Here is a 26,222-nt window from a genome sequence, read left to right on the forward strand (position 1 = left end):
TTATGGTGTGAATCCCAGTCCAAGGGCCAGAAAGGAGGTGAGATGGCCCAGCTCAACTAAATGAAGCAGGGAAGAAAAGGAACAAATTTCTTAAATCTATTGTTCTATTTAGGCCCTCAAGGGGTTAGATGATGCCCACCAACAGTGGAGAAGGCAATCTACTTTAGTGAGTCCACTGATTCTAGTGCTAATCTCATCTGGAAACACTCTCACAAAGACAGAAATAATGTTTCATCTGGGCACCTCGTAGCCAGTCAAGTTAACACATAAAATTAACCATCACAAGTCCATCCCTCGTCAGCTTGGCACCCATCTACATCTCCTTAAACCATACTTAATCTCCAAATAAAAATAATAACAAGATCATAAACTGTCCTACATGCAAAGAAAAACACACATTTTTCCCTAAAAGAGGAGGTAATTCTTCGAGTGATGTTTACTCTTCCCTTGATGTCTTATAACTTAATACCACGATATAAAATTAACAATACTTAAATATTATGATATAAAATCAGTAATTTTATATTACATAATAAGGAAATAGGAAAAGAAAAGAAAACAGGTAGTAGCTGGTATTTATAACTACCTTCTGCCACCAACCCATCTATACTCCCTTTGCCTTCCATAAGCACCTCAGCTGATCATGGTTCTTCAGTTGGTGGGGTAAAAACCTGAAGGGTCTGGACTATTAGTTGCCCTACATGGATTGGGTTGTTGTAGTTTTCCATTGACCTTAATCATAAGGCATAGTATTACTAAGAGATGCCCTTAGGGATTCCCTGTATCCCAGGTATACTTTTCCTTGCTTCCATTATGGAGTAGCACTTCAATTTTCCCTTCATGGTCAGGATCATTCATCCTAGCCACCATAATAGCTCCCTTCCTTGCCTGTTGATTCAAAGGAATCAAAAGCCCAAAGTGTCTGGACAGCAGTCTTAACTTATAGTTCAGTGGCACCATTGTTGTGTCTCCTGGTGGAAGCATTCATCCCCCTGGAACTAAAAACTCTAGGCTAGCAAAGCATAAAGTTGTAGAAATAGGAAGCAAAATTTTTTCTAGTGGGTCACTAGGTGTAATAGTAAGTGGTGCAACCCCCATTTCCATCCCTTGATTACTGGACCTATGAATCCTGGCTATTCAAGAAACAACATCATATATTGGGCACTGATTCAGAGTATATGCAGGCTTCTGGAGAAACTTGCCCCAGCCCTAAAAAGTACTGCCACCAGTAACCTCTTCAACATTGGCCACAGCAACTTCTTTCAAGATATGTCTCCAAAGGCAAAGGAGACAAAAGTGAAAATAAATTTTGGGGACTTCATCAAGATCAAAAGCTTTTGCACAGCAAAGGAAACAGTCAACAAAACAAAGAGGCAACCCATGGAATGGGAGAAGATATTCACAAATGACCATACAGACAAAGGGCTGATATCCAGGATCTGTAAAGAACTCCTCAAACTCAACACACACAAAACAGATAATCATATCAAAAAATGGGCAGAAGACATGAACAGACACTTCTCCAATGAAGACATACAAATGGCTAATAGACACATGAAAAAATGTTCACTACCACTATCCATCAGGGAGATGCAAATCAAAACCACAATGAGATACCACTTTACACCAGTTAGAATGGCCAAAATTAACAAAACAGTAACCAATGTGTGTCGGAGAGGATGTAGAGAAAGGGGTACCCTCTTACACCATTGGTGGGAATGCAAGTTGGTGCAGTCACTTTGGCAAATTCCTTAAGAAATTCCTTAAGATTTCTTAAGAAAATTAGATTCCTTAAGAAAAAGATTCCTTAGGGTGCCTGGGTGGCTCAGTGGGTTAAGCCGCTGCCTTCGGCTCAGGTCATGATCTCAGGGTCCTGGGATTGAGTCCCGCATCGGGCTCTCTGCTCAGTGGGGAGCCTGCTTCCCTCTCTTTCTCTCTCTGCCTGCCTCTCTGTCTACTGTGATCTCTCTCTGTCAAATAAATAAATAAAATCTTTAAGAAAAGAAAAAGATTCCTTAAGAAATTAAAAATAGAGTTTCCCTATGATCCTGCAATTGCACTACTAGGTGTTTACCCCAAAGATACAGATGTAGTGAAAAGAAGAGCCATCTGTACCCCAATGTTCATAGCAGCAATGGCCACAGTTGTCAAACTGTGGAAAGAACCAAGATGCCCTTCAATGGACAAATGGATAAGGAAGACATGGTCCATATATATTATGGAGTATTATGTCTCCATCAGAAAGGATGAATACCCAACTTTCATATCAACATGGATGGGACTGGAAGAGATTATGCTGAGTGAAATAAGTCAAGCACAGAGAGTCAATTATCATATGGTTTTGCTTATTTGTGGAGCATAAGGAATAACAAGGAGGACATGGGGAGATGGAGAGAAGGGAATTGGGGGAAACTGGAGGGGGAGATGAACCATGAGAGACCATGGACTCTGAAAAACAATCTGAAGGTTTTGGAGAGGTTGGGGGTGGGAGGTTGGGTGAGCCTGGTGGTGGGTATTATGGAGGGCACGTATGGCATGGAGCACTGGATGTGGTGCATAAACAATGAATTCTGAAACACTAAAAAAAATTTAAAAAAAAATAAAAAATTTTTAAAAAATAAAAATGGTACTGCCACTTAGCTGGTATTGTAACAAAGACTTCAAAAAGCCATTTCACCACTCTATCAAACCAGCTGCTACAGGATGACAGGCAACATGGTAAAACAGTGAATTCTATTAACATGGGTCCATTGCTGTACTTCTTTTGGTCTAAAGTCCTAGCATGGTCCCAGACTAGTAGAGCCCTAAGAGCTTTACTGATATGGTAAGCTCCTAACTTTTTACAGAGTTTCTCTCAATCTATGGAGTACATGCATCCTACCAGGCCATCCAAAGTACTTGCCATTTCCTCCTCATGTACGGTTAACATGCTATCACCAAAACAGAGAACCAAAGTGATATTTTGTGGAATGTCCAGAAAAAAATCCCCTTGAACTATATTGTGACGAGTGTGAAAGTTAACTTGGGCTTAGGAAAAGTCTGTGAATGCATACTGTTGTTCATCCTGGTAACCTGCTTCTGATCTTCATTCATAATAGATATTGAAAAGAACACAATTGCCAACTCAATAGCCGTATACCACAAATGAGAAGTAATGTTAATCTGTTCTCATAAAGATACTACATGTACGGTGCCTGGGTGGCTCAGTGGGTTAAGCTGCTGCCTTCAGCTCAGGTCATGATCTCAGGGTCCTGGGATCGAGTCCCGCGTCGGGCTCTCTGCTCAGCAGGGAGCCTGCTTCCTCCTCTCTCTCTCTGCCTGACTCTCTGCCTACTTGTGATCTCTCTCTGTTAAATAAATAAATAAAATCTTTTAAAAAAAGATACTATATGTAGCACAGAAGTTGCATTAGGGCTACCACCTGCTTAAGTTTCTGGTAGTCCACTGAAGTTTCTAGTAGTCACTGTCATTACCATGATTCATCTCATTTCTGTAGGAAATAGAGTAATGTATTAAATGGAGATTAAATATCAGGTCAATCATCTACTTTGGCTTTGAGTCTTTGAAGATGGTGCTAATCTCTGCCATCCACACAGGGTTGGAGGACAGCATTATTTTTTTATTTACCATCTGGGCGTGGGTGACTTCCACTTCATCTTTCCAATAGCTCTTACTCCACAGGTTAGGGAATGAATAGGAGTATTCTGCCAGATGCTAAATATGTTCACCTGATTATTCAGTCAGGAAATTGGAAAATGACTACCAGATGGATCCAGAGGCCAACTGGACCCAATTTGAGATGGTCCTGGGCCGGAGCTTCATTTATCATCCAATCTCCATTCTCCCTCATTCTAAAAGAGGAGACATGAGAGTGCTTTGGGTTCCCAAGTAACAGAATCATCTCGAGTCTTCAATCAGTCCTCTAAAATCGGAGCATTTCCCAGAATCTAAGACAAAAATTCATGAGCAAATGATCTGTTTTTTTAAAAAGTGCCCTCCACAGAATTGCAAAAGAACTGGAAGAAGCTGAACAAAGAAGAGGAAGAAGTGGAGGAAGCGTGTAATGTCAGGCAAAATCCCAGCCTTGGAGTAATCTAGCAAGTGAGTTTTCAAGTGGAAAACTAAAAGAGTGAGTTGTTCACATGGGAGGCAGGGAACTGGGCTTTCACACTTCTACTAAGTCAGTCATTGGTTAAATGCCACTGGGGTGTGGGGGCAGGAGTAAGAAGGTCAATGTCAACTTCAGGTGCTTCTGTCTCTCTTCAAGTGAGGGTCCAGTGGAAGTCTCTGAAGAAGAGTAACAGGTATGACTTGTTAGCAGCAAAAGCACAGGGAGGTCAGGCAGAGAGATACACAAATGAAGATAAAAGGGACCCAAGGGTTTCTGGTGCAGCAACTACTATATCCACTACAGTAGTTAAAGGGCAGATAATGGCCAAAAGGTGACAAAAGTAGAAAGCATAAAAGGACAACAAAACTGGTAAAGAAGAAAATTTAAACAGGGAGAGCTAAGGTCAGTGTAATTGGATGGTCTTAAGATCAAAGAAGAAGTAAGATAGGATCCCAATAGTCTAAGCATTCACCTCTCCCCTCTTATTTCTCCAATGTCTATTGACATGACCCTCCCCACCCTTCCCCTGCGCACACACACCCCCTCAGAAGAATTATCAATAAAATAAGTACCTACATTATATCATCCCATTAAACTTGTTTTTATTGGTTTAGCTGCATTTCAAGAGGAAATACTCCCTCAATACGGTATCTGTAGAATTCAATATACAAGGAGCAGAAATCCTGATTTTCATGAGCTAAGTGACCTTGGGCAAGTTACTTAACTTCCTCTAGCTTTAGTTTCATATTTTTAAATGTGGATAAAAATACCCACAATGCAAGGATTTTTGAAGATTATGTTTTAAAATCTATGAAGAAAAAATAAAAAATAAAATAAAATCTATCAAAAAATGACTAGCATATATTAGGCAGGTAGTAAGTACTTAATAGTATTTTTGTTTTTCCTTTAAACATGTCTCTAAACTAGACTGTACTTTTTTGTTTCCTGAAATTCTTGAGACCCAACTGGATTCTTATTGTTACATAGTCCTCGGGGCAGCCTATTAAAAAATCTGATGAAGCCTGAAGAGTGCAAGCTGATATAATGCTGGCCGATCTCTCAAAGAGAAGGAATGATAGGGGGTTTTTTAGTTTTATTTTCTATAGGGAGAAAAAGCTTATTTTCACAGTGTATTTGAAGAAACAGAATTAACTTTTAAAATATATGAAGCTGATTTCATGTAGGATTGTGTATTGTAACTTCTGGCTTTGGGCTGTCACCACTGTTTACCACTTGGACATCACAACACTTAATTTCAGCAGCTAGATGTCCAGGAGAGAGGTCTCATGTAGCATGCAGACGTAAGGCCTGTTCTGACAATCTTCTATGGGAATCATTACATGTTCTCCTAGGTGGAGCTGCTAAGCAATAATTAGCATTGGTACAATAGTCTCATCTATAAAATTAGTCCTAAGAGAAAAAAAAGAGAGAGAGAGCATGTGATGAGGAAAAGTAAAGTAAAAATGTGCAAGACATAAAGGGCGGGGTGGGTAGGAAGAGAGGAATTATACAATTGGATAAGAAATTAGCGAACAATAATTATTGGCAAAGTAGTTAATATAAGATACACAGTTCTAGCTTACTACTTACATTTTCTAATCTCACAATCACCCTGCTGGGGTAGATGAATGAATGGGTGGTAGATGAATGGAGAGATAATCATAGATATTGAAGGTATAACCATTGATTGATAGCTGTTGAAATGAATTATTAAGGGAGAACAGATTCCAAATTTCTAAACAATTATGCACTACAGTTCCCAGATGGAGGCTTTATTTTTCCATGTCTCTTTGTCATTTTCCTTCTATGTATTACCACCTGGCGCCCTTTTGTTCCCCAGCCTGGCCCCATAAGAATGCAAGTTGCTTGGCAACTGATCCATCCACTCAAGTGTCTCAAGGAAATAACCCTAGCTCCTAGGATGGTGCATGATCCATGTTATTATAGTAAGCTCCAGTGTTTACACCTAAGCCTGGAGAGATAATCCTTGTTCACAGTATTTCCATTGCAGTCTATGAAAATCCGTGTATAAGCCAAAAAAGGTAAATGGGAGCTATATGATCTGTTCTCTCTTTCAAGAACTATTAATTTGACAATATATGAACAGGTGCTGGTGCAACTTAGTTTAATGCTGAAATATTCTGTAGTCAAAGATAACCCGGAAAATGTATGAATGTGGGCAACCAAGATGATAATTATTAGACATTTCCAGTATTATAAATAACAGAAAACTTTAATCCATATAATGCAAATGAAATGCTGTATTTTTTTGCTTGAAATCTTCAGCCTTTCCAGCTTAAAAGTTACAAACGCATGCATATATACTCACATACCTTCTAGCTGAAGTTGCTACTTTTCCCACTTTTAGAGAGAGCAGTCAAGCATGCAAAGGAAAATGGTGTATTATCATTTGCTTCAAAGGGCTTGTGGAGCTGGAGACAGAGGTCATCTCTGCAGGAGTAACAAGGCACAGATAGAGGAAAGGGTATGTTGGTCTATATGGACATATTAGTTAACCAAAAATGAATAAATCTGTCGAGCAAGACATAAGAGGGTAACTTGTAATGCTTCTGTTCCATTACAAAAGAAATGATTCTTAGTATCCTGGGAGCAAAGCTCACACACAGAGCACAAAAGTCAGGTTCAACCCATTACAACTACCAGTGACAACTACAGTATTGTTTATAAACTTTTTTCCCTAAGAGGTATACTATGTTCGGGAATGCTATACAAGACCATTATTCCCTTTCCCCAAAATGTAACCACTTAGACTCTCATATATGAAACTTCCTTACAACTTATATTCAAGTATGGGAAACAGCAATTAAAAACTATATAATGTATAAAGAGAGCAGGAGTGGTTGGTGCAAATGATTTGAAATGTAGGAGAGGATTCAAGGGTGAACCAAATAATTTTGGCCTGAGCCACTGAGTGAGTAGCACCAGTGAGTCTCTAAGTCAGAAAATATCATTTCATTGCACCCTGTGGTGTGTCCCCAAGAGATGAGGGCAATGGAAAACTCAGACAAGTGTGAGGGGGTCTAAAGAAAGAGGAAATATGTGCCTAACTCCCCAGGGAAACCAGAAGGAAAAAAGTTCAGAAGGGAGCCTTGCCAGCATCAGAGAAAGCCAGCAGGGTCTGTCTCGTGGGGGAAGGGGAGTAGAAGGATCTACTCCAACAGCATGCTCACGTCCAAGGGCCACCAGAGATGAGTGCCCAAGGAAGCATGGGGGACCCAAAGAAATCGGGTGGTGCATAAAAGAGGGATACAGAGTAACTTAGGAGGGCCTGATGATTGGGCACCGTGGCAGTTAAGTCATGAACAAAATAGAAAGGAGCACAATAGAGGTCAGCAGGTGCCAACAAGTAAGGCAGTAGACCAGAAATCTGCTCCTCACCAGTGTCACAGCCTAGCCATAAGCCCTCCCGGGCCCCCAGCATTCAACACAAGAGTAAAGATAGACCAGAGGAAACCTGAACTGTGTTTATCCCTGGAATGCTTGAGTATCCTTGAACTGACAGTTTACCAGAAATAAACCAGATCCACCATTCAGAATAAAAGCCCAAAAGAGTCCAGGATGAGTTATACAGAAAATTAATATTACTCCTTTTCCTTCTTTCCTTCTTTCTTTCTTTCCTTCCCCCCCGCCCTTTTTCCTTTTTGTATGCCTGAGTTTGAAGCTGATAAATCCATAGCCAAGATATAGAATCCAAATATCCTCTAGGTGCTCTAGCCTGTGGATCCCAAAAGGGACCTGTTTAACAATTAGCCCCTAAGATAATGGTAGAGTAGGCAGTTAGTAAGATATGAACAGATAACACGTATTTCTTCACTGGCGCAAAGGGTGGAAACTGAGTTCTACACCACTGGGAAAGCCCCTGAGGGATATGCATGTGCTCTCCCCTATACCTGCTGCCCTACAGTAAGCTATAGCTTCATTATAACACATTTACATTGTGATTTTGAACCCTCCCCCGCCCGTTGTGGGGCAAAGTTGTCATAACAGTTCCAACAAGGACCATCTAGGGCCAAAAACTCCTCCTACTTGGACGATTGGAAGCAAGCTCAGTCAGAGTCTGCCTCAGCTGTGACCCGTAACCTACACAAACATGCAAAGACAACCCTGACCCCCGTACAGTCGCCACCTCTGCACCTGCCTGCTCTCCCACCCTGAGGGTGTGTTTTCACTTGGACCACTATGAAATGCTTGCTTGCTTAAGAGTTTGGCTCTAACTGCTTTCTTAGCCAAACTCAAGAACTGAGGCTGGAGAACAAGACTCACCACTAACTGCAAGAGGTAACAAATATTGGTGAGGATGTGGAGAAAGGAGAACCCTTGTGCACTGTTGGTGGGAATGCAAACTAATACAACCTCTATGGAAAATAGTATGAAGGCTTCTCAAGAAATTAAAAATAGAGCTACTACATGATACAGCAATACCACTTCTGAGTATTTCCAAAGGAAATGAAACCATATCTCAAACAAGTTTTTGCACTCCTGTATTTATTGCAGTATTATTCACAATAGCCAAGGGATGGAAAGAACCTAAAAGTCCATCAAGAGATGAATTGGACCAAGAGAATGTAATGGATATTTATACACACACGCATACACACACAATGGAGTATTATTCAGTCTTTAAAAAGAAGGAAAATCAGGGTGCTTGGTAACTCAGTCAGTTAAGCATCTTACTCTTGGTTTCAGCTCAGGTCAGGATCTCAAGGTCAAATCGAGCCCCATGTCCATACTCCGCACTCAGTGCAGAGTCTGCCTGTCCCTCTCTCTCTCTTCCTCCCCAGCTCACTCTATCCTTCCTGGCTCTCTTCCTTTCTCTCTCTGTACCTCTCTCTCTAAAATAAATAAATAAAACCTTAAAAAAAAAAAAGGAAGGAAATTCAACATAGTTGAAACTGGAGACTGTTATAAGTGAAATTAGGCAGACAGAGAAGGAAAACACTGCATGGTATTATTTATATGTGGAATCTTAAAAATAAACAACCACCACTACCACCACCTCATAGACACAGAGAGTAGAAAAGTGGTTGCCAGGGGCTGCAGGGTGAGGGAAATAGGAAAAGATTAGTAAAAGGGCACAAATTTCCAGTTTTGAGATAAGGCCTGAGGATCTGAAGTAGAATATGGTGACTACAGTTGATAACACTGCATTGAATAACTAAAATTTGCTAAGAACTTAAATGCTTTCACAAAAAAAAACAAAAAAAGTGAAGGGAGGTAAATATGTGAGGTGGCGATTGTGTTCATCAATTCAGTGGGGGGGGGGGGGACTCTGTTCACAATATGTACATACACCAAAGCCTCACATTGTACACTTTAAATATCTTACGATTTTATTCATCATCTACACCCCAATAAAGCTGGTGGGTAGAGGTAAAACAATAGATAAATAACCACCTAACTCTTCTGGATCGATAGGTGTACTTGCAAGTGGTAAGATTAAAGCCCATATCCTGCTGAGTCTTTGCAACTTCCCAGAAGGGGGCTTTATGGCAGTGGTGGCCCTACAGCCCAAGCCTTAGCTGCTGCCCTCACTGCACTGCCCCATGGCCCCTTGCCGTTGACCATCCAATCAACTCTCAATAGGGCAGTGTCAGTACTCAACTGGACATGTGCTACTTGCTCTTGGTGAGGCAGTATTTTAATAGGAGGAAATTCTCCCAATTCAACATTTGGAAAAAATAGATTGATTCACATTAAGAAAGTGTCAACATCCTCAACACTAACTAAAAGGTACTTCTGCTTATAGAGGATTTTTCTTGCTTCTTTATATAGAATGTCCATGGTGAAAAGGATACTCTTTAGGCTATTATGGGTTAACAGAAATTTCCCCTAAAGAGACTCAAATGCTTTGGCTCTGGCTCAATCCTACCCCAAGACCTTACCCCAAGGTCAGATATGTCTCCACTTATACATTAGAAAAGTGGGATTCTGATTTTCCAATAAATCCCTAATAAAGTTAGTGACTATGAACAAATCCCCCAGAGCCAGAAACATCTGCAAAGAAACATCTGCCAAGATGAATACTAGAATGACCCACATCTGTCTCTGCAGTCAGGCTTGCTGGTGCTTTGCAACAGATCTTTTCTCTTTAGAAGTTTTTGGAAAGAGAAGGTAAATGGAGCCTGCTAGAACACCATCTTGAAAATAGCTTTCTAGCAGTAATAGCCCTGGAAGTCATGCCAATAACAGGCCTTAAGACTAAACATAATTACAAGTTCGAAAGCCATATTGTACCCTAACCCCTCCCCCAACAATCAAAAACTTGGCTCTCAGAATCCTCTGAAAGAAAAGAGGAAAAGTTCTCAGAATTTTAGTGTTTTGTCTGAAGAATAAGAGTTAATCACGATCTCATCATCAAAAATAGAAAAGGACAAATGCAAGGATAGTATACAAGAGTTGTATATCTTCTGATAACCCTGATTGCATTTTCACTCACTGCATATTTATAATTAATACATCTGTGTGAGATAATTCCTTTAAGGAACTAGTTTATATACAATCACTAACCTCTTTTTCTAACCTAGCATGAGATGTTCAATGCCTTTCAGCTTATAGGGGGAGTGGTGGACTGGGGATATTTTCTTAGACTGATATTTTCTTCAGAGAGTTCTGTGTATAGAGTACCAATTTGGCTGAACATTATATATATAAAACTTGCCATATGCTTCTTCCCGAGCTCCTGAAAAAGATAGAAAATAAGATTTGGAGCTATGATGCAGCACCAGCCCTCTAAGTCTTCAGTCATATAGTCCGATCCATGTTTAAGATTCTGTAAACACTCAGTACAACCATCTGAGAGTTATGTGCTGTTGTGTGGTCTTACTTCATCACAGCTGTAATAAGTTGCCCTTTTAAGTTACATTTTTGTTTGTTTGTTGATTTGTTCTTTTCCACCTCAGCTCTAACTTTTCATTTAAAGCCAAATAAGGACATCAAATTAAAATAGTAACCAAAGAGATCAGACAGGAAATTCCAAAGTTAAGTTTCGCATTGTAATTTTAACTTTCCCATGATATGTGTTTCTGTACCAGTTAGCATCTAGCCTGTGTAGCCTTGTATGAAGAGCTTCTGACCTCAGTCACACTCATTTTATTTTTTACTGACAATATGAGAGGGAGCAATGAAGAATCAAAGCAGGCCAGAGATCAGTAGGCTGAAAAGCAAATGCTGAAGGGCAGGATAACAGGATGCACGCAAATATGGAGACTGGAAAAGGAAACAAGGTGCAGACGGACTTCTGTTAGTGACTGGGCAACTGTATTTTGGGATTTCTTAAATGCAGGTTTTCATGTACTTCTTTTCAAATATCTGCTAAACAACAATTTGAACCACATTATTTTTTTTTTATTTACATAGAACTAGAGCATTTGGTTCTTTGATTTCACCCCTTGCTTATAAATCTTCTGACCAGTCATTAACTGCTTGTAAAGCTCTGGCACCTCATATATTGTCACTTAATCATGTTATGCTACAGTGGGCTTCCGAGGAGGCAGAAATCCTACACAAAAACACTTATAAAGAAAGCCAAGGCAGACAGCCTGACTAAGCCAGTAAGAATAAAAATTGTTGCTGACAAGGGAATAGAATTGACAACTAAAGCTTTCTGAACCAAAGGGGAAAATGAATAGCCAAGACATTTGAATTGTTGAAGGAAAGGATGTTTCAGATCCAGGCAAGGGGAGGAACAGAGCATAAAACTGGAAATAGAAGATTAACCACTAAGCCTGCTCAGAATGAATCATAAAGAGAGAAAAGGGATTATTAGCCCAAAGAATCCAGGCAGGAAGGGCCCAGGGCAAAGCCTCTGGTGCATCCTGCCTTCATGTCTAAGATGTTGAAAACTGTACCCTGATGGAAGATGGGCCTCACTGGTGTCCAAGACATGAGGGAATAAGAAAGGACTAGAGAAAAATGCATTTAAATGCCAGGGTACTACTAAATTTAAAAAAAAAAAAAATTGTGATCATCTTCATGATGATACTCAATGCCACTGAAGATGTGGTAAAACCAGAACCCTCATATTAGGAGGGGCAGCATTAGTTGATATAATCCCTTTGAAAAATAACTAAATAATATGTATTGAGAGCCATAAAACTGCTGTTATCTTATTTTTTTTAAAAAAAAGGTTTTATTTATTTATTTGCAAGAGAGACAGTGAGTGAGAGAGAACACAAGCAAGGGAAGTGGCAGAGGGAGAGGGAGAAGCAAGCTTCCAGATGAGCAGGGATCCCAATGTGGGGCTTGATCCCAGGTCAGACACTTAACTGACAGAGCCACCCAGGCTCCCTGCTGTTAGCTTTAATACAGAATTTTCTTTTTAGGTCATTTATTCTAAAGAAATACCTTAGGATACAGAAATATAGAAATTAAATATAGAAACTATAAAAAATCTCTACCCAATGAAATATTCAAGATAATACTATATATAAAGTTCAAAAAAAAGAAGAAACAATATCCAAGAATAAAAGTCAATTTAAATATAATATTGTCTACACACTCATTGAAGTAAAAATCATAGAGATCATGATTATTGAAATGATTCTTAAAGTACATAGCAACCTCTATGAAGTATTCCTGTCAAATATGTACAAATATAGTTAAACTGGAATCGAATCAAGCTTTTAGATAAAACTGCCAATTTATAGGAAATACCAGGTTGAGAAGAACAACTTAAACTGTTCATAAGTAAGCAATACAGAACCACATTCAACTGACCTAGTTTCGTCACTAGTTCAGCGACTTGGGAGCAAGCAGGGAAGATGTTAACACTCTAGAGGCTGCTGTCTAATAGACGTTTCAACTATGATGGAAACATTCTGTATCTGCCCTCTCCAACATGGTCATCATTAGACATGTGGAACTGTTGAGTACTTGAAACATGCCTAGTATGACTTATGATCTGAATTTCTTCATCTCAACTTAACTTTAATTAACTTAAATTAAAAATTCGCTTGTGGCTAGCAGCTACCATGTTGGATGACACAGTTTTAGATTAAAAAGATTTAAGAGACACATAATCCTATCAATGTGTGGACCTTGTTGGATCCTGAAGCAAACAAACAAATTTGAGATGACCTGGGTCTTTGGAGGAAATTTGCGTATGTCCCAAGCTGGATGTTAATGTCGTCAATTGTGATAAAGGTATAGTGGTCATGTGAAAAATTATTTATTTTAGAAACCCATGCTGAAATGTTTAGGGGTGAAATGGCAGAATGTCACAATGTGGGATTTGCTTTAAAATGCTTCCAGCAAAGAAAGAAAGAAGAGAGAGATGAAGCAAGGGTGACAACATGTGGATAATTGCTTAATCTGGGTGAGGGGTATGTAGGGTTTATTACATTTTCCTCTTTTCTGTGCATATACATGTATGTGTGTTCTGCTTGAAATATTTTCATAATAACAATTTCTAAATTCATAATTACATGGGAAAGGCTTATAAATAATGGAAAAGCAAACTATAAACTTGCCCCATCGGCATTAATTTTTTTGAACTTTTGAAAAGATTTTATTTTTTTAAATCAGTTAAGCTCACAGCAAAATTGAGCAGAAGTTACAAGGAGTTCTAATGTACCCTCTGTCCCTACACTCACATGATTTCCCATTATCAGTATCTGTACCTGAACGATACCCTTGTTACAGTCAATGAATCTACACTGACATATTATCAGCCAAAGTCCGTAACTCACATTAGGCTCACACTTGGACACTCTGTGGGTTTGGATAAATCTAGGATAACATGTATCATACATAGTGTCATACAGAGGAGTTTCTCTGCCCTAAAAATCCTCTGTTCTCCACCTATTTATTCCTCCCTGCACCCAACCCCTGGCAGCTACTGATCTTTTAACTCTAAAAGTAAATCTTCTAACCCATCTTTTAACTGTTAAAGTTTTGCCTTTCTAAGAATGTCCTATAACATTAGCCTTTCAGATTGGCTTCTGTCACTTAGTAATATGCATTTAAGTTTCCTCCATGTCTTTTTTATTGCTTGATAGTAAAGGGGAGGAAGAAATTTTTCTTTTTCCTTTCTTTTTTTCTTTTTTGTATTGGAGATTTATATTTATTTATTTTCTTTTTTAATTTTAATTCAATTATGTAACATATACTGTATTATTAGTTTCGGAGGTAGAGTTCAGAACTATACCGATTGAACTAGTAATGAGCTAAAGTTGTTTGTTCATTTTTTTAAGATTTTACTTCTTAGAGAGAGCACATGAGGAAGAGAGAGCGAGAGAGGAGAGAGAGAGAAAGGACACAGGAGCAGGGGTGAAGGAGAAGCAGACTCCCCCCCTGAGTAGGGAGCCTTGCACAAGGTTCCCCTCTACCCCAGGACCACCCCCATCATGACCTGAGCTGAAGGCAGCCACTTAATCAACTGAGCCACCCATGCCACCTATGAGCTAAAGTATTGATACTGAGTTACAAACAATGTATTAAGATATTCACATTTGCAAATTATTTTATTTACATTTCAGTGGAGACTGAATACATTCAACAAGCTAGGAAGTGCTTATAGGAGTATTTTCAGCATGCTTCAGTAAACATCCATGAAGTATGGCAGCAAAACAGATAGCTTGAGAATCACTATTATTAACACATACACATACCCATCCACGTCCATATACAAAGAGACCGGATGGGAACATGCCCTAGAGTTTATTCCGTAACAGTGGTTTTGTTCATGTGGTTGAAGTAACTAAGGAATAGAAAATTTTCTATAATCTGGTTATGTTACTTTTAAATTGCAATTAAAAATGACATTTAGGGGACGCCTGGGTGGCTCATTTGGTTAAGCAGCTGCCTTCAGCTCAGGTCATGATCCCAGCATCCTGGGATCGAGTCCCACATCGGGCTCCGTGCTCAGCAGGGAGCCTGCTTCTCCCTCTGCCTCTGCTGTCTCTCTGTCTGCCTGTGCTCGCTCTCCCCCCCCCCTTATAAATAAATAAAATCTTTTTTAAAAATGACATTTAAAATAAGCTTTTAAAAATGTTAAATGTGGTTTGGTATATAGAATTATTCTTAATTGACCCCAGCAACTTTTATTGCCAAGACACAAATCTATTTCTGCACAGACCACTGTCTTTTATTTTTTTTTTAAGATTTTATTTATTTATTTGACAGAGAGAGATCACAAGTAGGCAGAGAGGCAGGCAGAGAGAGAGGGGGAAGCAGACTCCCTGCTGAGCAGAGAGCCCGATGCGCTGCGGGACTTGATCCCAAGACCCCGGGAACATGACCTGAGCCGAAAGACAGAGGCTTAACCCACTGAGCTACCCAGGGGGCCCAGACCACTGCCTTTTACAGTTTTCAGAGGCAAGTGAATAGAATAGAATAAGCCCATTCACAAATTTGCAAATGTACTGTAATGTGAACAGAATTTTTTTTTAAAGATTTAATTTATTTGACAGAGAGAGAGAACAAGCAGGGGGAGTAGCAGGCAGAGGGAGAGGGAGAAGCAGGCTTCCTGCTGAACAGGGGGCCCAATGTGGGGCTCCATCCCTGGACCCAAGGACCATGACCTGACTGAAGGCAGACACTTAATGACCGAACCACCCAGGCACTCCTATGAAGAAAAGTTTCAATGTAACATAGAAAAGGGGTAATTTATATTATCTTAGAAGTTAAATAAATTTCTCTTTTCTTCTCATTCCATTGGTAATTGTTGATATTATTTAATAATTAATGCTAATATTTAATATTGACTATTTCCTCTTTATACAATATATATTTAATATAGTCAGGCATTGTTTTAAGCACTTTACATATAGAAATTCTCACAACAACGCTTTGTGATATGGGATATTACTGTTCTCATTCTGAAGCTGGTGAAATTCAGACACAGAGAAGTTAAGTTACTTGTCTAAGACCCCTCAGCCAGTAAATCGTGGAGTCAAGATTTAAAGCCAGGAATTCTACTCCCAAGTCCCGCCTTTAAGCACTATGCTATGCTAGTTTAGGTAATAATCTCGATTCCCTTTGTCCATTGGCATGACAGAATCAACTGTCTTTGTCTCTCACTGCAAAATGCATCCCTCTTCAGGCAGCCCAGGGAGCTAAGGACCTTCCAGCAACTTTTGAAAAGAAAAGGTAACTGAGTCAAAGAAAGGGACATTAGCTTGCCATTCTCTAACTTACATCTGAATCGAATTCCTACTCAGCCCTTGAGAACTAAACCTCCCCTCCATGGACAATGAGTCCTCCTCATATTCTCACTCTCAATGAGCCGAAGTCGTGGAGGATGGCTCAGTTCACATGAGCCAGCAGAGCAGACCATCTTCTTGAACATGCTTACACTGTGGTTAGTTCAGAATCAAAATACCAATTTTACACCCCATCATGCAATAGATGTTTTTACATGTGGTGCCTTCATTCAGTCTCACCAAATAGTAGGGTTTTTTTTCCCAGCTAATTTTCTCAATAACGAAGGTTAGTCTTTTAAAAAGACATTATTTTTTTTTAAAGATTTTTATTTATCTATTTGAGAGAGAGTGAGCACTAGAGTGGGCAGGGTCAGAGCAAGAAGCCAACTTCCCACAAAGTGGGGCAGCTGAGGTGGGACTCCATTCCGCTGTACTCTGGGATCATGACCTGAGCAGAAGGCAGTTACTCAACCAACTGAGCAACTAGGTGCTCAAAAAGATGTTACTTTTTAAGTACATCTTTCTAACCAATAATCAGCAGAGACTGCCTTGTCAGACAAAGTATGTGGAAGAGAATATAATCTTATCTCACTGTAAAGGTCATTGTATAACACCATGTGTGGAACAACAGCCCTTTATCACTCCTCAGGCTATGGAGAGCAGAGGATTCTTGGGTCCTCTGTTGCATGCTCTTGGGCAGCTGTGCTTTTGAATTTCCACAGCTGTCTCTGATGATAGTTTTCTGGCATCCTGGAGGGAGTTTATCAGTTGTCCTATCAGTTGCTAACCTTACTGTCCTTTCTCTAGCCATCATTCACCTCCTTGTAATTTCCAAACCCTGTAACCATTCACACCACAGTGAATCTGTGATACATGAGGCTGTCTATGAAAGTATAAATGTATGCATACATACCTCTTTCCACGAAGGATTTGTGACAGCTTTTCTCAATTATGCAGTTTAAAAGGTAATGATCTTTCAGAGAAGTGGAATAAAAGGAAAAAAAAAGAATTAAGTAAATAACAAAGCCAAAACTAGTAATACACACAGACTGCATCCCCTGTAATTGCTGGCCCTAGGAAACAAAGCGGGCTCTAGGCTTCTGGGAAGTCACAGGAAAGATGAAAATGTGATCAATCAGTTCACAATGCTCAGAAAGTTAAAACAAGCCAGCTCTTCAGGAAAGTTACTGACACTCCCGACACGAAGACCTACACGAATTTTTTTGTGATGTTCATAAAAAGGACAGTATAAGATAGAACACTTGGCATTCTTCAAAGGCATTCTGACAATAGCTAGTGTTAGACATTCCCAAATAGTTTCTTTAAAAATCCCTTAATATAAGCCAAAAGCAAATATCCAAGAAAAATAAATATGCAAAGTAAGAGTGAAAACAATTGGACTGAGGAACTATGAGAGTCTCAGTAAGCCAAATGCACAAACTTTAATACGTGAAGTTTGTGATAACTATTTTCCTTGACCGAAGGCGGCTGGCACGTACTTCCTAATTGATGGCCATGTTCCAGATTTGTAGGTTTATAAGCGTTTATATATATCTTATGGGCAAATCTATTTCTTTTAGGGACTATCTCTTTAGAAACCATTAGAGACTGCTGGCCATTAGCTTAAGCTAGTTCTCAATTCCAGCCTTGTTGCTGTCATTATTTTATGAGAAGGCACAAAGAAATCTTATCATGTACATACTCTTTATAATCTTCAGCTTCGAAACCTTCAATAAAAAGATACGACTGCCTCATTTTTAATGGAAATTCCTAAATCTGTAAATTAGTAAAGTGAATTGAATAAAGACATACTCTAATTCACACACTAACTTGGAGATATTCTTTCATTATGAGCCCTTCTCTGAAGTGAATTTAATCAAAGTTTATTCAGTGACTTTCAAAGCAAATCCACCGGCTCACTTTACCTTCCATTTAGGTCCCTAACAACAGGATTTGAGGACTGTTCCTCACTTTAATTCTTTAGCTGTGCGATGCCTACTGTATGTAGAGAATGTTTGCAAGTTTGGAGTCTCTGAACAACACAATGAATTCCCTCTACCAGACCACAACACAATTGCTCGGCTATCAAGGAAAGCTTTTTTATCCTGCTGAGTTCAAAGTTCAAAATTTATTTCTTAGCTTAATGCAATGCTAGTGCAAGTGTGTTTAATATATTCATTCTAAATGCCATCAGAGGACGGTGGTGTCAACATTTTGGCTTTGTTTGGACAGCTTTTGTGCAAGCGCAAACACTGAGTGTATGAAATCTAATGAGATTAGGCGCTTACTGCAAAATTAAAGGCAGGCGACTAGACTTCAAAGACATTACCGCAGTGCAAATCCCTTACTATATTTCTTGGGCCATTTCAGCAAACTGAAGTTTGAGAATCACCTTTACCAAAAGATTTTTTTTCTTCATAGCAACCCTTTATTAGAAGACTCGATATTAAATACCTCTTAAAGAGTACATGTTTTTTAGTTGTTGTTGTTTTTTGATCATCCTTAAAGAACACTATAATTAAGGAGGATGAAATTGAATCAAGACAAATAAGAATTAACCAACAGCTCTTTCAGGTCCAGAATTAAACATGAATCCTTTAAAGGTTGTGGATTTTGAGTGTGGTACTGTGTTGTTTTTGCAAAAATATAGAAAACAACAAAAGAAATTAGACCTCATCACAACATGATAATGAATCTTCTGATTTTTTTTTCACATAATTAACATAATAAGGGCTTACTATGTCCTAGGCACTGTTCTAAGCGATTTGTACATATTAAATTAATGCCAGCCACAACCTTATGAGACTGCTAATATTATTAGTCTCAATTTACAGATTAGAAAACTGAAGCTTACTGAAATTAAACTGTGGTTTATTAAACTAGAATAATAGACCCAGGGGAGAGTATAGATACATGATAAAAAATTGAGCTAAGAACCTTGTTTCTAATCACAAGCATTTTTCACTTCAAACAAGAGATACAAAGGACCTGCTGAAGAAAGGACAATAAACAAACCCATATCACCTAAGAATCCTGGACATAAACCAGATTCTAAAAAGAGACATGCAAGCTGCATTATGGCACTCCAGTGATAACACGGTTAGGAAGAAGAAAAAAATCAGAGAACAACTATAAGCCTTCCACTTGCAGGGAAAACAGAGGAAAGACAGAGCGATGGATGGAAGAGGGTGCTACTGCAGAGGTCCCCAGTCTAACAAACCCAGCAACCAAGTGTCTAGAACTGTCAATGGTAGTAAGAGGCTAGTTGGAAAAAATGTCTGGAGAAAATAATAACTTCAGTATGGGAATATAACTTTTAGGTTGAATCATACAAAATAGTTTTTGAGGGGCGCCTGGGTGGCTCAGTCACTCAAGTGTCCAACTCCTGTTTTTGGCTGAGGTCATGATCTCAGTGAGGTCATAAGATAGAGCCCCATGTTGGGCTTCACACCCAGAGCTTAAGATTCTCTCTCTTTCTCTCTCCCTCTGCCCTTCCCCCTTTTGTTCTGTCTCTCAGAGAAATAAATAAATAAGTCATTAAGAAAGAAAAATTGAAAATACATCTTTAAAAAATAAGAATTAAAAATTAAATATAATAGTTTTGACCATTTTTTTACCTACTAAATTGATAATTGATGCCACCTAAGGTTTTGAGATATTCAGGTAGGGAGGCTTTTGATAACAGTATGCTCCACTGGACATATGCCTGATACAATAGGAACTGCATATATGGATTTATGTCTCATTTAGACACAGCTGATAATCCGAAGTCAAGTCAGAGGTTGCATTTCTGAAAGTAGAGGATGTCAAGCCATACTCACAAAGAGAGAAGGAACTCAGCAACGTGTGAGAATAAATAAGAAACTGTACCATGACTAACATTAGGCTAGAAATAACTGAATTTTTGGAGTTAAAATCAGAAGCAAAAACTTTGGGTACAGACAAAAGATGACCATAGCATAAATGATTTCTGTCAAATGACAGATTGCAGGGGCTGGGGATACAGAGAATACATGGTAAGGAAATATGGCTATAAAATGTGTATATACGTTCCATTAGCTTACTCATGTAAGAAAAAAGTTGCTTTTTTTTCTTTTTTAATAGAATGACAACATAAATAAAAAAGAGTGAAGAGCCTTTGGTACTTTCCTGAAGAAAAAAGAGACCCAGGTATTTCACCAGCAAGAAAAAGAAATAGATAGCGACACAGCAGAGAATACCCAAGAGCAAAGGGTAAAAGCACAGGATCTATTCACATGAGACAGGAGATCCCCCTCCTACAAAGTAATCCAAGCCCTACAAAGGATGGAAAACCTGGTAGATGACTAAGGTTCCACAGGAGGAGGACTATTTCTGCTCATTGTAACTTCATGGCTCAGAAATTTTAAGAAATGATTCTAATAGTTTTCAGTAAGAAAATTCTGCCCTGATCCTCAGGCAATCATGTTCACAGAAACATTATGATTGCTAATGTCCATCAGGAAGTCTTGTTCCTGTATGCATGTAAACATCTGCAGACTGTTCAGACAGACGGTGGGGGGAATAAAGTCTTAACAGTCTTCCTGCACGTAGTGGCATTAGCCTCTGTTAGAAGATCAAGAGTTTAAGAGGCCATTGAAAGTTGTAAAAATTCAGGGAAGTTGCTTCAAGAGAAACTCATAAAGGACAAACAGTAAATGATGTATCAGTAACCAGAAAGACAGATGCTGTGCTAGATAATATATCATATCATCAAACTTTATTTCTAAAATTTCTTATCCCCACCTCACATTACTTACATTCTATCACATGTACATACCCACACACAGATCCTTACAGGGCAGAGATTTCATATTCATACATCTGCTTCTCAAAAGACTTGGCAGTGTCTTGCACATGGTAGACAGTTAATAAAACTATTAGATGAATGGGGTGAACTTCTAAAAGGTTACAAGCTTTGACAGTTAGAATTTATAACATAAGTTTAAAAATATATTAAATGACTTATGAAATGAGAATAATAACTAACATTTGAGTATTTACTATAGGCTCTATTTTTACACAGATAATCTTTTTTTATTAAGGATTTTATTTCTTTCTTCATCAGAGAGAGAGAGAAAGAGAGAGAGCACAACTAGGTAGAGGGGCAGAGAGAGAGGGAGAAGCAGTCTCTCCATTGAGCAAGGAGCCCAATGCAGTACTCTATCAGAGGACCCCAGGATCACGAACTGAGCCAAAGGCAGACGCTTAACCGACCAAGCCACCCAGATACCCCTTACAAAGATTATCTAATTTAATTGTCATATAATCCTAAAAGGTAGAGACTACCATTATTGCCATTTTACAGATGAGAGAAATGAGGCTTCAAGAGGTTCGTGGTAGTGCAAGGGTTCAAACTTGACATTTTTCTCAAAACCATTAGGTATATAAAATGCCTGGACAAATGTCAGGCTTCTGTGAGATTGTACACAAGGCAGACACCATAGTACAATATGGGTCACAGTACAACACCCAGCCTGCAACCTGGCATGCATAACAACCACGTAAGAACATAACAACCTCTGAAGCACTCTGCCTATTTCCTTACCTGCATGGTAAGAAATAGGACGAGATCTTTAAAGGACCTTCCAGGTCTGAACTTCTATAGCTTTAGACCTATTCTCAACAATGGAATTAAAGGTGGTTAAAATTCCTGCATCATTTTAGTTGGCTAATGCCCAAAAGGACTGATAATCATAGTATTTGTAAAATGGAAAGGGATTTATAAACGTGTAAAAGGCTTTGGGAAGTTAGTCACTGGTCTTAGAATTTGTCTTCAATCTCAGGCAACTATTCATGCCACCAAGAGACAACAAAAAAGCAAACGTAAAGCAAAAACTCTAAAACATTTTCTTTCTTTCTTTCTTTCTTTTTTTTTTTTTTATGTGCCTTAACTAACAACATGCAATAGAAGTAGCTGGATAAGTTAGTATATAATGTTATTCTTGCCACACTCTCAGGAGTGAGACACTAACAAATGAAATAAAACTGAGTGTTCTGATAGCAAGCATGAGTACCATGTCCCCAAACCACTGTATGGATTCAGTGATACAATTTTACAGTTTCTCTAACAAGAAAGCATACCTTTTTAAAGAATGAGTATAAATGACAATGAAATTTTATTTTATTTCATTTTCAAATATGTAATTTATTTTAGAGAGAGAGAGAGAGAGAGTGTGTGTGTGTGTGAGAGAGAGAGAGAGAGAGCAGGGGGAGGGGCAGAGGGAGAGAGAAGCCCAAACAGATTCCCTGTTCAGCATGGAGCCTAATGCAGGGCTTGATCCCAGGACCCTGAGATGGTGACCTGAGCCAAGACCAAACGTCAGAAACCTAACTGACCAAGTCACCCAAGTGCCCCAATAATGGATTTTTAAAACATAACACAAAACACCTATGAAGCTACATCTTCCTGGCCACAAGAAGGCAGAGGTACAATATGCTATCCCCTAAGTATAAAATGATCTTGTTTATACCTGGATAGGAAAACATGTTTATCGCTCTTGGGCTAGTCAGAGACCACTGCATTTTCATGTGAAAAGAAATGGATGGGTGGATTCTGTTTAGTGTGTGCAAGGGAAAAAATTCTTCTTCAGATACAGAACTGCCTGCCCCCAAAGACAAAGTTCTTGGCTCCTAATGAGCAAAAAAGAATTTTAACTGTACCATAGTTTTGGTGTTTCCTTATAGCAACTCACTATATACTGATTACACCTAAAGTATATTAAAGTACATTGTCATCAACTAGGAAACTGTTATCCTTGTTTCTCTCCTTTTGGCCCCCCAAATAACTTAGTCTGGCCCAAACCTCCAGTATTACAACAATTACTCTTTCAGGAATTCCAAAGTCTACTTAAAACTATAGATTACTTTTCCTACTCATTAATAGAAGAGGAAATCCTTTCCTTCAGTCAAAGGCACAGAAAAGTATTTGGTGAATCACCATAAAACACAAGAAAATATGTAATGACTTCTCATCTTCAGAAATTACGTAGCACTCCTCTTGCAGTTCGACTCATAGGAGACTATTTGCAAAGGAGAATAAGAACAAGAGGTAGATTTTCTCAAGTTAGCAGATGGGAAGTAGGGAGGGTGCACACCATTCCTCTGTGCGTGTGTATGTGTGTGTGTTAATTTAAAGGAAGTCTCACTTTCACAGGAAAACCACCCGCGGTAGTAAAGATGATGACTCTGACCCATCAGGTTGGCAGTTGGGTGAAGATTCTTGGGAAACCAGTCTCTGTGGTTCACCTCACAGCCTGATAATGACAGGCCCCTGCCTTACCCTCAACCCTGAGAAAGAAAAAAATCAACACTAAAAATAAGAAAAGGGGAGTAATGTCCTTGCCAAGGCTAGTAGCCAAGAGGCCTAGAAAGAGGCCACTGGATACCCTACTATTTATTGCCCATTTCCACCCATAGGAAGCTGGGCTGAGCACTTGCCAAAGGAAAGAAAAAATTAAAATGTTCTCCATCCTTCCTGTTTACATTAATAGAACAGAGTCACGTATATCATTTCAACTCTATTATTTTCCCCTTCTACACAGAGCAGTTTTTTAGGTCAAAGCTTTTAAGAAAAAGAATTTTAAATTATATCTTCAAGTTTTATACCCCTACCTTTCATCTATCTTTTGCCTTCTTCTGTTACTCAACTGAAATTTATGGAAATAAAAGACTGTTTTAATCATCTTATCTAAGGGGCAATGTTTTCTGATTTTAATGGACATAAGTTAAACAATGAGAAGTTCCCTTAGCCTGATATTCCAGAGTGAACCAGCTATTTATTGAGATTGAGTTTACACATATGAACACAAAACAAAACAAAACTTCTTCCCACAGGGAAAATAAGGTCAAATTCCTTGGATAAGAAACCATAATAAATTTAACTTTACTGCAGAAGCCAGTGGTTTGAGGAAAGCTCAAACCCAATCCCCAGTCCACCAACTCATTACATCTTTAAAACAAAGAAAAGAAACACTATTTTTGACATACAATTTTTTGTGTACTTCTCAGAGAGGGAATTTTACCAGATGAAAGGGTTCCCCTAAAATCAAAAGAACCTGACTTATAGCTTGTAAAGCCTGCAAAGAGATGGGGTGCTGTCGTAAGGGATTTTTTTTTTTTTTAACTTTTTGTATACACACTTGAACTTGCTCCCCATGCCCTTCCCCCAGTCTCGGGACTAAGCATCACAGCCTTCTCTGGGTTGCTGCCAAACTTCCAGACCCCTGCTTCCTGGAGGCTTTCATCACTCTGTTCCCTCAGACCAGATAGGACTTTCCTCCACCCTTACCCACTCCCTTTGCCTCTCCAACCCTATCTTGTTTTTCTTGTTTTGGTGTAAATGTCACTTCCTCAGGAAATTCTTCTCTGAATTCCCAGTCTGTATTAAATCCCACCCTCCTGCTGCCTCACCCCCACTCCCCATTATTTGCTCTCATGCCCTTATGTTTCATAGCCCTTAAGACATTTGTGATAAATTAGTTCTCTGTGTAATCATATATTTAATGGCTATGTAATTTTTATGCAATGCCTGCCTTCTGCACTTAATAAACTCCAACACAGCAGGGGTCGTATCTTTCTCGTTGCTGCTTGAGCGTAATGTAAATACTCAATGAACCGCTCTGAATGAGTGACTGAAGGTTGGCACGACATATTCCTTACTATTCTATCCATACCATTTTTTATTTTCTGGGAACCCTTGAGAATAGAACTGGGGATATTTCATCAGAAATCATCCTATCTGAAGCAAAAGCATTAAAAAAGGGAAAACAGTCCGTGAATCTCTGATCTACCAAGAAAGAATGGAAAGTAAAGTAAACCTTGCCAAACAGAGGGCTGATGATTGGGATGGATGATAAAGCTAGAGAGGCCAGCTTGGGGGTGGGAGGGCCAGATTATTCAGACCAGTATATTAGAAATAATCAAAATCATTTGCATTTAATAAAGTGATGTGATTAAGTTGTGAGATTATTTTAGAGGCAAAATGCAGTATTGACTCAAAGGGTAGAGGTTGAAGGCAACAACCAATCCAGAAACTAAAACAGTCCAGTTTTGATGCAAATATGACCTTAATTATTATGGCGGGAGTGGAAACAGGACAGACTAGATTATGAGATCAAGAAAGACGGTTTGATAAGACTGGGTGAGAGAGGAGAGCTCAAAATTCTTACAGACGTCAAATCCGGTGGAATGGAGTCATAAAGAGGTCTTCCTTCTGTTCTCAGTTCTCTGGATGACCTTGAACAGATAACCTGTTCAGCCTCATCATCTTCATCTCCAAAATGGAAAGATTCAGCCAGATGATCAGCAACGTTTAGCATTCTCTGAATTTGGCTATTCACGGAAACCAAGGAGTTGGCAAGGGTCAAGGGTTGGGCAAACAAAAGAATGTGTTTTCTGTTGGACATGTCGAGCTGGAGATAAAGTCAGACAACCAGAGAAAGATCTCCAGCAGGCACTGGGAACACAGGACAGGTGAGGTGAGCCTCAGAGAAAAGCAGGCCAGGGATGCAGATTTGAGAGTGGAGGGGACTCAAGGCTTAGTTGAAGTAATGTGCATGAAATAAAATAGGAGAGGGAGATTGTGAAGAAACAGGAGAGAGTCCCTGGCTCAGATCCTCTCCAGTGCAGGGAAGCCCAACCTCATGTCCCTTGTGGCTTTACATCTCCCCTGAGGGTAAAGGGATTCATTTCCATTCTGACCCCATTGTACACTTGCACCTTCTTTCATTCGGACTGGCGGCGGAGTCACTGGTAAGCAAGGTGGGAATCAAAGGTGCTAAGAACTTGCATTCCCTATTGGTTCCTGTGGCAAGTAGAAGACCCCTGAAGTCTTGTGGCAAAAGCAAAAAGACTCTGTGGCCTCTAGTGGTCCCCACTAAAGAGCTGTTCAGTTCAGATGCCCTCCCTCTCGGGGTGCTCCCCTTCCTGGA

The 26,222-nt window shown here is 39.3% G+C and overlaps 1 long non-coding RNA gene across 4 annotated transcripts in view; it reads right to left on the reverse strand.

The window, feature by feature from the left end:
- Nucleotides 1–26,222, reverse strand: part of LOC131828128 (uncharacterized) — a 198,491-nt gene that overhangs the window by 153,996 nt on the left and 18,273 nt on the right. For 2 of the 4 annotated variants that reach the window (XR_009352252.1, XR_009352254.1), the window contains one exon: nt 6,445–6,562. This is a non-coding gene — a long non-coding RNA (uncharacterized LOC131828128). Of the gene's footprint in view, nt 1–6,444; nt 6,563–17,185; nt 17,246–26,222 lie in introns of all 4 variants that reach the window. The other 2 variants (XR_009352248.1, XR_009352245.1) reach the window with 1 other exon arrangement.

The sequence above is a fragment of the Mustela lutreola genome, chromosome 1 (assembly GCF_030435805.1).
Source record: "Mustela lutreola isolate mMusLut2 chromosome 1, mMusLut2.pri, whole genome shotgun sequence".
NCBI lineage: Eukaryota > Metazoa > Chordata > Mammalia > Carnivora > Mustelidae > Mustela > Mustela lutreola.